A 16,100-nucleotide genomic window follows, 5' to 3' on the forward strand; every position below is an offset into this window, starting at 1 on the left:
TGTCCTTGCTACCTTAATTGTTGCCTCCCTCTTGTTTTGACTTAATGTTTTGTTGTGTTGAGTTCTTCAAGGTAGTGACTGTGTCTCTTTCTAGTTCAGAAATGTCTAATAAATTTTATGGTACTATGTTAAATAATGTGCCAGATCACTTGTGTTATTGCTGGTGAATTGTGTGGTTGCCATTTCTTTTCTCAAAGGAAAAAAATCCTTATTGTTTTTGTTTCGGGAAGTTAGGAGAATATTCCCCCTTTGTTCCATGTGACTAATGATAATTGTGCTTCTTTTCCACCTTTATCATTCTTCTGATTTTTGTCTCGATATGATGACTAGTGTCTCTGTTTTATAACTGGTACAGATTGGAGAAGTCAGTTGATTCCTCTATGGCCATAGAAGGAACAAATGATAGAGCCAAGAAGAAAGCATTATTCCCTTCTCTTTTTTCCTTCTAGCTAAAATTATATAGTTACTCTATACTTTTTATTTCTGTAGTCATTTGTATGGTGGACTCTAGCCTTTCTGTCAAGAAGTCTGTAGTGTGTTTTATTCAAGAGCATCACATTACTACTGATGTTAATGTCTACATGAGAGCTGATACGGTGCACGTCTCTATAGCTTACTATATAACTATAGTAAGCACAGAAATCTAATATGTAAAAAACATAAAATACAAGATTTTTCTCCAGAGTTTGACTTCAGATTAGATGCCTGACTTTAGTCAGAGAAGAGGCTGGCATCAAGTCCTTGCTTCTGCCTTTGAAAACTTACCCCTAAAACTATTCCGGCAAATGACATGATATGCATAGTGTATATTGTTGCTTTTTTTAGTTGACTCAGAAATGCTCAACTGCAGCAGATGTGCTACTGCAGACAGTTGTTGAGAAAAAAATCTTTTAGGTGTAATGGTTGAGGCTTCTGGTTTTTGAGCCAGGACGACTGAATTCTCTCACTTCAAATCTCTCAGTTCCACGTACCTTATTTTTCAGACTCCTGCATCTTTGAAATCGTAGGTGCTACAGATTTGACTTTAAAAAATGTGTTTTATCCAAAACTGTAAGGGAACTGATATCCACAGAATATCAAAACGCCAGTCAAAAAGGCTGAACTTCTTTGTGTTGATTTGCATAGTTGTGTAATTTACACTAAATTTCAAGTACTGTGTAAGTTACTTAATTCACTAAGAAACAAGATTGATACTGCTTACCTACCAAGTGACTGTTTCATGAAAATTATGCAAAAGATTACTGAAGTGAGACTGCTGTTGGCTTTAAATTCATATAATGCTTGATACATCAACAAATGTTTACTGATGTTTACTGAAAGGGTTGTCAGGCATTGGGACAGGTGGTGGAGTCACCTTCCCTGGAGGTGTTTAAGAGATGGGTGGATGTTGCACTTCAGGAAATGGTCTAATGGTTGATAAGACCAGGACTAAGGCTGTACTCGGTGATGTCAAATATCTCTTCCAGCTGAAACGATTGTATGATTCTATAAATAAGAGTGGACATCTGCAATGTTAGATGAATAGTTGATGTTCATTTCTCCTTACAGTGATGTAGTTCTAGGTATACTCTGGAATACCAAACAATTATTTATGTGAAAAAATGAGTTGTAGTGGGATTTTTGCATAGCACTATCTTTTTTGTTGGTTGCCGAAGTGTAAATTTACCATTTAAAAGCAGCCTCACAGAGTAATTATAGTGAAGACTGGGAAACACTGTTACATGATGACAAAGAGAGTAACTCTTAGAGTCATTTTATCTCCCGCTGAGATAGAATACAAGTTGCATCAATTTAGGAGGCTTCAGTTTCTAAATTAGTGTTTCATTAGATACTCTATCATTTGATTTTTATATGAAAAAAACACATCCTAATTACATTTTTAATCTAGTAGGCTCTTAGGTGAAGCTTACCTAAAATACTTTATTTAAACATGTAACACCAGAACATTCAGATACTTGTCAGGGAAGGAACCTAGCTTAAAACTAAAAACACTCCTGAAACTCTATACCAGAAGATATATTTAGCCCTTTGTGTCTGAGTTAAACTGAACAAGTTCAGAACCGTTATGAATTTTTCTAAGTTCAGCTTCAATTTTGGTAAGCCATCCTGGATTACTCTCTAGGTCGTGGTGAAATGGGAGCTTCATAGCTCAGTAACCATCAGCACACTAGTATCGGGGTACCTTGCAAGTAATTAAAGCAACAAAACTTTCTCACTGCTCCCTGGCTGAAGTGTGCTTTCTCAGCACTAGAACTAAAACAGTTTGCTAACCTCCAGCACTCGTGTCAGCAGCAAAATTGAAAGTATTTTTTGTCACCTACAGTGCTGTCAGCAGGAAAAAAAAAAAGTAGAGGAACATAATTTCAGCACTAACATAAGTATCAGAATGATTTACCTGTCTGTTCTGCTTCACTTTCATCTCAGCTTTCAGGGCTTCATTCATCAATCTTTTATTTACACACGCATATCTCATTTTTACACAATTTCTTTCTCCCTGACCAGATGGCTGCATTGTCTGCTCAGTGTTCATCAAAGAGAATGAGAAAATACATGGATGTGTAGCGTCATCTGGGTAGTATTTGGCTAACTCTGTTTTTCAGCAGCAATTTTGTAAGTATTCAGATAATGAAAGAAAATACTTTAAGAAAAAATTACCACAAAATTCTCACACTTAAATGTACGACTTACTTTTATCTATATGAAAACATTTCTCAGTTTGCACACCAGGTTTTTTTCATCATGTGCAGCCATTTAAGTGGCAGTGGTTTGAGAGGGTTAATGTACAACTAAAAGCTGGTCAAAAAAAGAAAGGTACATCTTAAATAAAATGAAAAGTTCTTCTAACACTAATGTAGAAGAAAATGCCAATTGTAATTTGAATGGCATAGAGAAGTGCTGTAAGTAGTTCAGTGGTATGTCATCTGTAGCACCCATTTTGTCTGTATGCAGTTGCGGTTTTAGAACAAACTCAGTGAGTTTCCTTCCAATGAGCTTTTCTTGAAATGTGTATAACTTTTTAGTTAGAAGCTTGTTCTATTCTTAAAAGACTTTCAAACTTTACTCTTTTTGCAAAAATTATTCTTGCCTGATTTCACATAACCTGTCTTGTCTGCAGCATTTGTAGCAATTTTTTGTTGTATTTTTAGCTCATTATGTCTGTTCACTTAACTTTAATGTGATGCATTAATTTTTGCACCTTGTTTAAAATTTAACATATACACAGTAGAAATAAATGTTAATGATCATATTTAGAATTTTATGAGTTGAATCATTGTAAATTAAATATTTTCCAAGTTTTTATTTGCCCTTTTTCTACCAGACTCAATTTCTAGTTTTTCTTTGATAGCAGAGTATCATTCTTCAAGGTGAATGTTCATAAAGGTGTTTGTACAGATTAAATATATATTTTATATGTAAGTTGTTGGCTTTGCTAGAACACAGCAAATAATCAGAGTGAATAGAACACATGTAAAATGGACTTAAGACAGCTAAGAGACCTCACAAAGGTGTTAACAATGGGAAATAGTCTTTGAAATGCAATATTTTTGGCAGAGTAGAAAAGTACCGTGTTCTTCAACATCAGTAACATAAATATCAGAACATGTGACACTGACAAAATGATCATGGCTTAATAAGCATTTACAAAGACAGAGCCATTATGGATAGTACTACAGGTTGTAATGGTAAGCATTGGCTGTTACAACAAACTATGTCTTAATGCTGCTGTAGTCAAATGTATTCTTGTAGAACAGGGAAAACAGATTATAACTACAGAATGGACACTATGTCCAGGAAGGAAGTGACCGTGAAAAGGCTTTAAAAATCATGGTTTGAGATGACTCAACAGAAACTCCTAGCAAATGCTGTGTAACATAGGATAACTTTAATAATAATGTCAAAATTACTTTGTGCACTGCTGAGGCTAATATGTTCTCATTTTTGATTATGTGATGTGTTCTCATTAATTCTAGTATTTAAATTTTAAACAATGTTGAAGAACTTACAGAACATAGAGAAGAGCATCAAACATTACTCAAGCTAGAGAAACACCTGTAAATTAGAGACTTCAAGGTTGGCTTGCTGAGCTACTGAGAAGAACTTAATAGGATAAATACAAATAACTTCATTGGATCAAGATTTGTGTACTGATGTCTCTTTAATGCAAACACACAAGAGACTAGAACCTAGAGCAAAGTAAATTCATAATTGAAAACTCTGAAATGAGCAACCAGAGAAAGTGATGGCTTTTCTATCTCAAAAAGTCTTCAAAGTCTGAATTACCTTACTGTAAAGTATGTGAGCCCATATAAGGCATATAACAAATTGCTGGAATTAAAGACTGAAATTCTATAACTGCAATGTAGAAATCAGAGTAGCTCATTTCAAGGTAATTTCTGCTTTTAAAGTTAAAAATACATGGTAATTTCTGTGTATTATTGCTCTGATTAAACAAATGTATTTTAATGTATTGGGTAATTTACTGAAAAGATATGATGAAAAATGGTTGAAGAAAAACTATGCCTCAAACCAGCAGTCTCTCAGGAGGAATTGCAGGAGTTTGCTGTGGTGATTTAATCTCTTTTACTAGAACCTACAAAACTGTTTTTACTTAGACTGGCAAAGACCTGATGGACATATAAGAGTGCAAGAAACTGAGTTGAATTGAAAGAGATTTTCTGTTAAATGAGAAACAGCAGTCACTGAAGTAAAGCTAAACTGAAACACCTCTCATTTTATTTTTTCCACTGAGATTGCCTAAAGAAGCAAGCTTTGCTTAAACTGGAATGTAAAAAAAATACGCATTTAGGTAATTTATTGTTTCAATATTTTTGGAAGTTATATGTCTACTGCTGAAGGTAACTTTTTGCTCTGAGGGCTACTGTGTCATTTGATACCACTGAATACATATTTTGAGAGAAAAAAAATCAATGTGGCCAGACATGAAGCTGAGTATATACACAATTATGGCTCAGGGCTGAAATTTAGAGAGAAATACAAAGTTCTTTGGCTATGAAGCAACAAGAGGGTAGAGGTTAGAGATTGCAACTGGCCATGATCATAGTTACTCCATTTTGCTTCCAAATTCTCCATACTCTCTTTTGGATGTTTTTGACTGAAAGTATACAGTTAGACCCCAAGATGCTTAGTCTGTCTTGTCTGTACAAGCATTTCAAAGTTCAAAATTCAGGAAGAACAGTGACTGCAGCTCCAGAATCATAGAATCATAGAATGGTAGGGGAATTGGAAGTCACAAGACTCGTCTGTGACAATTAATTTAACTACGTCTGTTGTTTCACATTATTTCCATGGAAGGAATGCTAAAAAATACTCTATTTTTAAAAACCCCAAACCGCTAGTTTATTGTCATTTATGATGGAGGATTGGATTTTTCTTTCCTACTACTGCAAGAAATGGACAGTAGTTGTAATATGCAAATTTTTAAGTAAAAGTGTAAGACTTTTGAACACTTTAAAAGGCTCTTTGGACCAGTAGAGATGTAGCAGACTACTTGAGAGTCCTCTTTTCTCCACTATCTGTAGAGAACTCTGCCATCTGGAGAAAAAAGGAAGAAAGCAATGAATTCAGCGCTCTCTTAAATGGTACTGGACACATTTTCTTGGGGCAGTCTAATAGGCTGTGAGGACAGCAGGGCATCACTTACCCAAGAGCAGGACAAGTGTGATTTTTTTGATGGAGTGTCCTCAGCAGGGCATCTCAGGTTTCAGGAATGATCCATGCTATCAACAACTATCTTTTTGAGGCTGTGAGCTGCTCTGAAAATGAATATGAGCCCTTGCAGCATAGAAATGAGGAACTTCAATTTCTGCTGAATCATTTTTCTATGTCTTGGAAGAGAATAGCCATGATAGATGCAATGCAGTGAAAGAGCTTCTGGAGTTCTATGCATATCAACAAGTTTGGAAACTGCAATCCCTCCATCTTTATTATGATATAAAAGCTATCAAAATCCGAATACCTCCTCTCCCACCTCCTCTCGACATTATGGAGCTTAATGCATAGCATAGCTTGTTAGTTTGGTAGGATTTTTATAATACTGCTGTTAACACATACCCAGGAGATGATGCAGATCTGCAAACCTCATAAATAGGGCTGATATCCCTGTTTGTGAAGACAGAAAACTCAATAAGGAGGTTGTGACCTGCCCAAAATCACATGAGATTTTAGGTGTCTTAAGTATCAGGGACTAACTTACTCCACAGACTTATCACTGCATAGCCCATCAAATCAAGAGTTTTCAACTTATGGAAAAAATAGTTGAAGTAAAACTGTATGTGGGAAAGAAAACAACATTAAATAAATTTTCAGGATGATAGTTGCATGCAGTTCTAACCATCAAAACAGAGGGCTTGATACTTTGAAAATGTCAGCTCAATGTTGTTGTGCCCAGTGGCCATCCACAAAAGGAAACATGTGACTTCCTAATCAGAAAACATTTTGATCCATTGCTTTTACATGGAAGGATTCATTTAAATTTTAGTGTTACTGATTGTGAACACTGAACTTGAGTGTGCAAGCAAGGTAATCATGTCTGGAAGGATCACCCAAAACTTCCGTATGAGCACAGGAAATTTATCTCCTCTCTTAGCAAAGGAAGATACAAGGTGCTGTATCTCTAGAAGAGAACTCCCTTCTTCTTCTTACCCTGTTCATAAGAAAATCAAACCACTTAGTAATGCTGATGTTCATTGCTTTGATTGCTCTGGATGAGAAGTATGACATTTCCAAAAATATTGTGTCCAAGTGACCTGTTAAAGGAAAAAAAGGATTTCAGATTAAAAACCGAGACCAGTTAGGTATGCAAGACTGCATCTAATTTATACATGCAGTTGCCATGACTATGTATGCACATTGGATAATTGCTAGCACAAATGACTGCTGGCATTTGCACACACATTTATCCAATTAGTATGTGCAATCAAAGTAATTTCATGCACAAATTAGCTGCACAATTGTGCATGCCTTCTGCACATGTAATTGTATGCCTAATTGGTCTGAAAGTCTTGTTCACAATGTGTGTCTTGATTTTATTGCAGTATAACATAAAAACCAGTGAGTTTTATTTGCAGAAATGCAAATTTTGTATAATGTTAGCATTTACAAATAACCCCAAACTCTTTTTTTTACTAGATTTCACAAAATAAACATTCCACTGTAGGCAATGTGAGCTCACATTCTGTAAATTGAATGGCAGTTGAAAATTAAGCTTGCCTTGAGGTTTTAATAATTATAACTTTAATAAATCATGTAAATTATTCTATCCTTTATGTAGAAATAAGGACAACATTGCACCATTTTTTAGTTTTTATGTGCTACATATAACATTAAAAAATAATACTTTAGTATGAATGCTTGCATGCAAAAAGATGTTAAAAATACTGTCACTGTTTTATATTAAAAGAAAATTATTATTAAGAAATTAAGAAAATTATAGTATTAAGCACTATATTTTGTTCATGTGAGCGTGAAAGCCCTGGTGCATCCACTAAGAGGTAGACATGGGAAAAAAGATTATAGATTGTGGCTTGGAAAATGCTTGAAAATAACAACAGAGAGATTGTCTGCCTTTGAATTTCCTTCCATTTCTTAATGTTTTCTCTGATCTTGCAATCCTAAAAGTATTTTTCCAAAACTAGCCCAAACCTTGCTTTTCCCAAAAGAAGAGCTGTCCATTAAGTGCACAATATCAAGGAGAGGTACTAGGTCATCAGGCACTTCTTGGCAGATAAGGGAAGCTGATAGTAATCTTCAGGGCCTTTCAATATGAAAGAGCTTTTCTTATCTCCCTTCCATGTGTCTTAACCTTATGACCATTCTGGTGATAAAGGCTTAGAGAGATGTTTCTTGCTATTTTGCTAAAAGACACTGATTATGTTCCCATGTTGTTCAGTGTCATACTGATAGTGGGGCAACATTTCTGAATCATCCTCCAGAGGGTCAGTCTGCAAAATTGGCCCAAGCAGCATGTGCTACATCAGCACCCTGTGGAGAAGGACAGTCCAAGTGTTGACTAAACCACTGTGGCAACAAGAAAGAGCAAAGCTAGCCTGATGGAGACCCCTCACATGGCTCCTGTAGCTGACCTCCTGGCTTCTTAACTATGCTGTGGGATGTGCAACATCCACAGAACATGGGTGCATGTTGCAGAGAAGGTGCCATAACTTTGCTTTTGGCCATGCTTTACTGTGAGGCTATTCAGGTATCCCCTTTTAGCATTTGGACCAACAAGTTAATGATCTTTTGCCATATCCAGTGTAGCTGAGCTGGTGATGTGAGTGCTGATAGCTATACCTGGCATTTTCAGACTCAAATCCCAACAAGGATACTTTGTTTGAAGGCATTTATTTGTGCTTTTATTTGTAATGAAAGAACTAATAAAAATAATCCAGCATATTAATATTAGCAAGCTAAATTGCAGTTTAACATTTGTTGTTTCATAAATGTTTGTGCAAGTGTTGTTTGTTTTCTTATGTTAATATGTCATGTAAAGGTAAGAAAGTTGCAATCCAAGACTTCTTCAGTCTGTGTGCAAGTAGCCAGTTTTCAGAGTGACAGACATTTATGCTGTGAGTTTGTGACCCCTGAAAACAGTCCTGTATTTACACTAGAAGTGGCCAGTGCACTAAACAAACAAACCCAACCCAACAACCCTGGATGACTGTAAATGAAGTTGATGATGTCCCCTCCTTGTAACAGACTTTTCACAGGGAATGCTTCAGTTTCGGCAGGTTGTTACCCAGAAAAAGAGCAGTCCAGTTAGGACTCTTTTAGGACTGCAAATTAACATAAGTTGTCAATACTTGCTTCTCTTTGGAAAGAGGCAAATGTAAACATGACTTCCAGTTCCACTTTTTGAGCAGATTATTTGTCGAATGGGATTAACAACGTAGTTTTATGTTCTGCAGTAACTGGGTGTATAGGTTAATTAGTACTTATTTGGTGCTTACTGCTGGCAGTTGTCTAATAAAAGACTTCAAGGGAAGGGATGATATGGAATGGTGATATATACAGATACAAAAGTTAAATTAGAGTTGTCCATACAATATTATTCTGCTGGGGGTGGGGGGGGGAGGAGGGAAATGACTGAACTTCCAGAGCAAGGAAGGGCTGGACACACATGGTTGAATTTCTGAAAGTTTGTAAGTATACCCTCACACCTTTGGATGTTCTCTGCTCCTTAGTTGGTCTTATGGCTCTAGAGAGCCGTAATTTACTGATTCCAGATCCTGACTCTATTCTGTATGTTCTTTCTCAATCAGTTAAGTGTTTCTGTTTGTTCCTTTGTTTATTGCCCAAAAAGCAGGTAACGTGCAGCTGTTCTGCTGTATCTTTCTCCCAGTGCTGCCTTGCACTGACACCTACTGGGAAGGGGCTGGGAGCCTCTGGGCTCCCCAAACTACCTGTCCAGAGCAGAGCCAAATTCAGTTCCCCTTGAATTACCATTTGTGTCAACAACATATGTATGATCAACAAACATGAATGCTGCTTCTGGAGGGAATTGTTAGGAATAGCATCAGTTTCAGTGACACACATCGAAAGAAGTTTTCACTGCTTGCAAATTAAGGATAAACAATGAGCTACAGATTTCTGTCTTCTTTGCCACTTAGTAGATATTTTAATATTACTTTCTGGGTTTACTTTTGTTTAATTTTGTGTATTAAGGTGATTATAATTAGAAGTGATATGTTTAAATATTTTGGTTGGTAGAGGATGAAGAACTGCATTTTACACTAAAATTGGTGATTGTTTGCTTTTATGGATGGTTTGTTAGGGTTGTTAAAGGCAAAAAAAGTATAAAAATGTAAAAAAGAGTAAAAAAACTGTAGTAACTTGGGCTTTGAGCTTTTAAGTGTGTTACATGTATTATACCAGAAATGGTTGGATTTTATTGTGGTTTTTTTCCCTGTAACAGTGTTTCAAATGAATTTGCAATGGTTTAGCTAACTCATTGAAAGATTGAGCACAGATTAGACTACAGTTTCCCTTTGATATTCATAGGTAAGATAGTTGAAAAACATTTAGTGCATGTAGCTACCTCCTGCAGAAATAGCTGTTAACATCTGATGATGAAATTAGCTCCATAGTTCCTTAACTGAAGGGACTAAAGTACAAATGGATTCTTGAAACAAAATTAACAAAACATTAGGTCACATGATATCAAAAAAGGTTTTCTGTTGCATTGTAGGCTTCAAGTAGTAAGTTCGTTGTATTAAATGGATTCTCTCTGATATCTGCATAGAATATGTTAGGAGCAAGCAGAAATGCTTGACTCCATCCTTGAAATTAAGTAGTGTAACAGAATAAGAAGTGGTTTGACCAGATACAAAAAATATTGAAACTTTCTGACTTCTGGAGTAGTAAATAGACACATTCAAAAGGCTAGCTAATGGCATTAGAAGATAACTAAGGGCACAATATGGGGGTTTATTCTTTGATAAGAATTGTCTTGGATATTTAAAGCATGTAAACAAGGGAACACTGCATTAATCATTGCTGTTTCATATTACACAGTTGTGTTATCAAAGCAAGGATATTAAGCCACTGAGCTGTACATACCTTTTGTCCCTCCAAGCCTGCAGGTGCACAGCCCGTCAAGCTTGCCATGCCACTTCCATGGCCTCAGTACAGGAGACTCCTTCCTGGTACGTCCCCCATCCCAACACACTAAATCAGCCTGCAGCAGCTCCTCATGCTGTTTTTTGTGTACCTCACAAGTTATAGCTACGGTGTACTGGGAATTCAAAGGAGTTTTATATGTTAGAATTTCTGTGCTTTCTCTAAGGGTGATGAACTTATCCCTATATACTTCACTTACAAAGCAAAGAACCAAGAGATCAGCAGACAAGTATTGTAGTTTGCCTTTTAACTTCTCACAGACCACATCTCTATTTTAAATTAGTAACATTCTGTCTTGCCACTGCTTACATCATGTAGTTAAAGTTTAATTGCTTCAGTTCTGTTCTCATTCACCTTTAAAAAACCCATGTAAAACAGGAATCCTTCCAGGTACGCAGAGATTTAAGTTTTGCTTATTTGGAGCAGAAAATTATGACAAGAGCTGCCTATATCACTGATGCTTGTATGTCTTTAAATGAGTTGTCTCCTACCCCTGAAGGTACAAAGCAAATCCTGTTTCTTTTTGCTTGGCTTTTAAATTTTTTGGGGGAGTGCTTAGCACAGCAAAATCCAGCCTGCTTGCACTTGTAGAACTGAGAGCATTTTAATATTACGCTTCTCTTTGACCAAAATATCTTCTTTTGTCGTCCACTAGTTAGCAGAATAACTGGATGATTGCAGATAGTGCTGCTGATGAAAGTGAGATGCCTCTGAGCATATTGGATAAAAATCTGATTATAAAAACATTAAACCTTGCGTATGCAGCACTTAGACATTTTCCAAACTGGTTTTTACAGACCATGAGATAGCACCTGCTATCCTAAAAAGGAAGCTTGCACTTAGCTCACACACAAGATTTTACTTTGAAGATTGTGATTTCAAAATACAATAACTTCTACTACAGGTTTAAAGCCTAACAATAATGTCTTAAAAAAAATATAACAAAGCCACAAACCAAAAGCCAAAACACCTCACACTGATAGCAAAGAATGGTTTTGTTGCAAGTTGCTGCTGGAGTTTTTGTTCCAGGATAGACCAGTGCAGGGGGGAGCAGACTCTTCCTTTTGATATTTATAAAATATTGCTTTTTTCATATTTGACTTGTAAGATAAAATGTACTTTCAAATGTGAAAAATTATAAGGTGCATAATCATAACTGCAGAAAGACTAATCATTAATTAATACCATAAGTGGTTATTAATCTCTTCTAGATTTGTCTTTTATTGCATGAACTTATTTTAGATTGTCAGAACATACTTTATTCTTTTAGGAATGCAGATAGAGCATTCAGAGGCTCTTACAGTGAGGCCTGGCTTTCATCATAGACAAAGCATAGGTGTAGGCAACCAAAATAAAATTCAAACATCTCACATTTGATTTGGAAAAGACATCCTAGAAGTGTGGATAATTTATTTAGATTTTATTTAAAATTAGCTTTTTAGACTAGTGAATATCCAGTCCAGCAGAGTCAGTGGGCAAATTTCCCAGGCACTTCCAATTGCTTAGAATGTGTTGTGGGAGGATAACTCAGAAACGTTGGTCTGCCTCTGGAACTGCTGAAGGTGTATGTGTGTGTTGGACACTGTGATGCTGCTCACTTCAGATTAAGAAAGATGTAATGGGACCAGAAAAGAGCCAGAGGATAACACAGACTAACAGCAATTTGAATGGCTTCTGCATGGGCAGAGCCTGAATGATGATTCAGCCTTGGAGAGAGAGAGAGGACATACAGGGGACATGCTAACAGTTGATATAATGAAGAAGGGATTGAGAGTAAATGATTTGGAGAAACAAAAGAAGCAGTTAATTATCAGCATGATGCTTTAGAACAAGTGAAAAGAAGCACTTTTTCACAAATGATAGAACTTTTAGCACAGAGTGGTTAAGGTTTAAAAGGACCAGAAGACACTGGGAAAATTAACAAAGCCAGAGATGATCAGTTGCTATTAAATACAACATTAGAGGAGATCTTAATCCCAAACTCCCAGTTACCAGAAGCTAGGGCAGAGTATCTGAGGAAGACCACTCTGTCTAACCTGTTCCTTTATACTCCTTCCCTAAGGTTTTGATACTAGGCAATATGAAGACAAGATCCTGAGATGCAATGTGACCGTTCTCTAATGTGCTTATTTGATTGATTATGTTAGTTCCAGGAGCTTAATTCTTGGAGCTTGGAATATGGTTTTCATAGGCTTGGGATACACATGTCCGGCTGACCCCTAAGTGCCAAAGCCTGAATGTAGACATGGTCTGAATAGAAATAAGTGCATTTTTTTAAGTACCCAAGAATGTTGTAACAATCTATTGCTGAAATACTAGTACAAGCTAAACATTGATGTTTCACCTGAGAATCTCATGCTTAGATTACACTGTGCTGTCTGTATTGCTAGATTGGTTCTGTCCAAATGCAGGTGACAGCATTCCCTTGAATGTGCCTTTTGGTTGTTTTCTTCTTTTTGCAGATTATATTCTTCCTTTTGAATATTTTTTACTGTCCTCTCTCCTCTTTTTTTTTTTGCTGAGCTAGAGGTTGGTATACTTTGTGCTTTGCTTTGAAAAAAAACAAGTGTCATGTGAAAAATACACAAGTTTTTGCTTATCCTGAATGTATTACTGCTTTCAGCTTTTGATCTGAAACTACTTAAGCAGCGTTTTGGTTTTTTACAAGAAAGGAACGGTAGAGGGAGGTGTTCTCTAACTTTCTTACCAGTGACTAGTCTAAAGTATGTAATGAAAGTCAATTTTACCTCGTGATTTGAATGTTATCTGAATACAACAACTATTACATTGTGTTTCAAACATTCTGTGTTTGAAAACAGAAGTTGAAAGACTGTTGAAAGTGTCCAAGATACTTAGCATATGCTCTGGGACTGAATTTGAATGTGTTTATTCAGACACTTGGAAGGCTTTATATATATTTGAAAGGAGGCGGTTTTGGTTCCATAAATTCAAACAATCATACCGAGATTGACTTTAAGATCTACATTGTAATGAAACTGATTTTGGCGTGATTTCTGGATTTTGAGTCTCTGATTTTGAGTGATTATTTTTAAAATTGCTTTTGAAGTTTGGGTTCATTTTTTAAACATAATTGCAAGTTTTAGTCTCCCTGTGGCTGCTTAGGCCAGTTTCTGTGTACTGGTCATACATCTCGGGGTGTGTTGAGCTGTGGTTCTTTCCCCTCCTTATTACTGTCCTTTTCTGCTTCCTTTTTATTTCGTTGTCCCAGCAACCCAGTGTATGGTGTGCCTTTCTGCTCATTTACTATCCTCTGTTGTGTGCCGTTTCCCACAAAGGATGATCTTCAATTTGATACAGTCCCTTATCAACCACATCCATATTCAGGTTCACGTTCCTTTCTCTGCCACCCCCTTGCTGTATTTCCTAACAATGGGTTTGCTCTTGTTGAACCTTGAAGGGAAATAGCATCACGAAAGGTGTGTGGTCTCAATCCAAATGAAAACATAAGGCTGTCCTGAGCAGAACGTTTACAGACAAACTGTAATAGTTTTTCTAATTAATAGCTAAATAGTTATGCTGAGGCTGGTGATAAAAGTGTAAATGTCTGCACAGATTGTGTAGCCAGAGATACACATTTGAATGAGGCTTTTTCTGTCATTAAGAGGATGAAAATAGGCGTTGTCAGAATAGACATATGGATCCCTTCTCAGCTATATCCAAAAGAGTCCTTGTCCAACCCCTCAGTAACCTCATTTGTAAAACAGGGGAACAATACCTACTGCCTTTGTATGGTTTTGCTTCATAATTGGGTCTTTGAAGCCTGGTTGGCTCTTATCCCAGTCACCTGCCCCTTGGTGAATGGGCATGTGATGGGACTGTTTGTCTCTCAAGTTGCTGATAGGCTGGTCAGACACTTTCCCAGCTGGGGAGCCATATGTCGCAATTGCTTATGTTTGGTGGCTTTGATTAGGCATTTTTCTTTCAATTAAATGAAAATTGTCAGATTTTAAGCAGAAGTATTAAGAGTGTCCATTTGTAGATAAAAGGTGAAGTCTGTAGGAACTGTGAAGTAAACAAGCAGTACAAGTTTATGCACAACTGGTACAAAATTTGAGAGCCAGCAGTGTTTCTGAGAAGTGTAACTTTTGATAATAGCGTGGAATTACAACCCCAGAATGACTGCTATACTGGCATCTTATAGATTAGGGAATTATTACCTTGGTTTTGTTTTTTTCAAGAGATAGAAACAAACTGTTTGTTAACCTGGTTCATTCTGTGAAGTTGGTTTATATGCAAATTAAAGTGTAACATTTATTTTCAAGTGTCTATTCTTTCCAGTACAGATGTTGTTACACAAAGATGTTCTATTAGTTTTGAGGCATGACAGTATGAAAACTATTGGTTTAGATGAAAGCATTTTGCAGCATAGCCTAAAGATGTATGCAACTTTTACTTAATCAGTAGAAAGCATATATAGGCAGCTTGTGCAGAGAAGTGTCTGCTGTGTGCTGGGCTTTTTATGGTAACATTTGTAAAAAAATTCATGGTCAACCATGTTAAGAATGAATGCTTGCTGCTTTGGAAAGAACATTGCATTATTTTTACTTTTAAAAACCAGCAGAGAAATGTCCATTATGCCTGTTGCTGACAGGTGAACATGGATTACTAAAGACCGGGACTATATTTTCATAGAATTTTCATATGAAGTTATTCAATTTAGAACTGTATTTATCATATCTACTTGATATAAATCATCTGATTGCATTATACACCCTTGTACACAATTTTTATTTGCATCCAGAAAGAAAATGTCATTAGGGAAAATAATTTCAGATCAGGTACTTTTGCATGTCTTCCTGGCACACAAGTGGCATTCGGTTGATGTGGAAAATCTGCTAAGGAACATAGCAGCATCCGAGTTTGAACTCAGAATCCATCCCCTAGAACAAGTAGCAAGGCTTCTTGTTGGGTTTTGTCTTGCATGTAGTAACATAAACATTTTTCATTTCTGTGATATTTTTATGGAATCTAAAAGTTTGGTTTCTTACAGGAAAAGCTATCAAGAACTGAATTTTAACTAGGTCTTTCCCTGTCCCTGATAAACTGGATTTTGTGTTACGTTCAGTGCACTTCATTTTAGGAGATTTAGAGAGGAATTTCACAGTTATGTCAAATTATGAACTAATGGGCTTACTGGCCATGTGGTAAGTGAAGGCTTTTTAATATCACAGTTTCCTTAAGGAGGAAATAGATCTGGGATTTGAGTGTAGCATCGTGTTTGGACACCAGAGTCAAAAATTCTGCATGAAAGAAGCAGCTTCAGTGATTCAACTTGTGGCGACGATTGCTGCTTATCCATTCCTACTGACTGTGCTTGCCTGTGGGAATTGCTTCAGGTAGAATTATTGTCAAGTCTCGCTCCAAGAAGGTAAATTTGTAACCTGACTAACAATGATCATTGGACCAAAACCCTGCACAATTCAAAACAGGAAAGGAAGAGATAT

The sequence above is a fragment of the Colius striatus genome, chromosome 13, assembly GCF_028858725.1.
Source record: "Colius striatus isolate bColStr4 chromosome 13, bColStr4.1.hap1, whole genome shotgun sequence".
NCBI lineage: Eukaryota > Metazoa > Chordata > Aves > Coliiformes > Coliidae > Colius > Colius striatus.